Source organism: Arachis duranensis, chromosome 2 (assembly GCF_000817695.3).
Source record: "Arachis duranensis cultivar V14167 chromosome 2, aradu.V14167.gnm2.J7QH, whole genome shotgun sequence".
Taxonomy (NCBI): domain Eukaryota; kingdom Viridiplantae; phylum Streptophyta; class Magnoliopsida; order Fabales; family Fabaceae; genus Arachis; species Arachis duranensis.
This window is the reverse complement of record NC_029773.3, coordinates 64,616,797-64,618,356: the sequence shown is the minus strand read 5'-3', so window position 1 is coordinate 64,618,356 and position 1,560 is coordinate 64,616,797. Positions and strand designations below refer to the sequence as shown.

Sequence of the window (1,560 nt, the reverse complement as noted above, 5' to 3'; positions counted from 1 at the left end):
TGGAAAAGGCTTGCTATTGCTAAGCCTGTTTCTTCCACCATTATTAAAAGCCTTGTTGAGGCTTTTGTTGATCCTTCCATAAGAAATTTAAATGATTTCTCCATGAGGAATTATAGGTGTTCCCATAGGGTTCACCCATATAATTCACCTCTGCCATTGCAGGGTTCTCAGGATCATAAGCGTCTTCTTCAGAAGATGCCTCTTTAGTACTATTGGATGCATTTTGCCATCCATTTAGACTCTGAGAAATCATGTTGACTTGCTAAGTCAACATTTTGTTCTGAGCCAATATGGCATTTAGAGCATCAATTTTAAGAACTCCCCTTTTCTAAGGCGTCCCATTACTCACAGGATTTCTCTCAGAGGTGTACATGAATTGGTTATTTACAACCATGTCAATGAGTTCTTGAGCTTCTGCAGGCATTTTCTTTAGGTGAATGGATCCACCTGCAGAATGGTCCAGTGACATCTTAGAAAGCTCAGATAGACCATCATAGAATATATCTAAAATGGTCCACTCTGAAAGCATGCCAAAAGGACACTTTTTGGTCAACTGCTTGTATCTTTCTCAAGCTTCATAGAGGGATTCACCATCTTTTTGCTTGAAGGTCTGAACATCCACTCTAAGCTTGCTCAGCTTTTGAGGAGGAAAGAACTTGGCCAAGAAGGCCGTGACCAGCTTATCCCAAGAGTCCAGGCTATCTTTAGGTTGTGAGTCCAACCATGTTCTAGCCCTGTCTTTTACAGTAAATGGGAAAAGCATGAGCCTGTAGACTTCAGGATCTACTCCATTAGTCTTAACAGTATCACATATCTACAAGAATTTAGTTAAAAACTGATAGGGAGTCCATGAAACTTACAGTTCTGTTATATTAGAGCAACTAGTTGAGGCTTCAGCTCAAAATTGTTTGCTCCAATGGCAGGGATTGAGATGCTTCTTCCATAAAAATTGGAAATAGGTGTAATATAATCACCAAGCATCCTCCTTGCATTATTGTTGTTGTCATTAATTTCGGCTGCCATCTCCTCTTCTTTTTCGAAAATTTCTGTAAGGTTGTCTCTGGATTGTTGTATTTTAGCTTATCTTAGTTTCTTCTTTAGAGTCCTTTCAAGTTCAGGGTCTGCTTCAACAAGAATGTTCTTGTCCTTGCTCCTGTTCATATGAAAAAGAAGGGAATAGAAAATAATAATAGGGATCCTCTTTACCACAGTAGAGAGATTCCTTTATGTAAGTAGAAGAAGAAAATAATAGAAGAAGAAGGGAAAATTCGAACACAGAAGGGAAGAGAGGGTTCAAATTTTAAGATGAAGAGAAGTGTTAGTAAATAAATAAATAAATAGAAAAAAATGAGAGGGAGAGAATTTCGAAAATTGTTTTTTGAAAAAAATAGTTAGTGATTTTCGAAAATTAAGAAAAGAAATACAATTAAAATTAAAATTTGAAACAATTAGTTAGTTGAAAAAGATTTTGAAAATCAATTTTGAAAAGATAAGAAGTTAGAAAAGATTTTGAAATTGATTTTGAAAAAGATATGATTTGAGAAAGATATTTTGAAAAGA

At 35.6% G+C, this 1,560-nt stretch overlaps 1 non-coding gene across 1 annotated transcript; it reads left to right on the top strand.

The window, feature by feature from the left end:
* The first annotated feature begins 527 nt into the window (after window positions 1-527).
* LOC127745112 (small nucleolar RNA R71) lies at window positions 528-631 on the top strand. The gene has a single exon (XR_008006308.1). It is a non-coding gene; the product is annotated as a small nucleolar RNA R71 (small nucleolar RNA).
* Window positions 632-1,560: the final 929 nt, after the last annotated feature.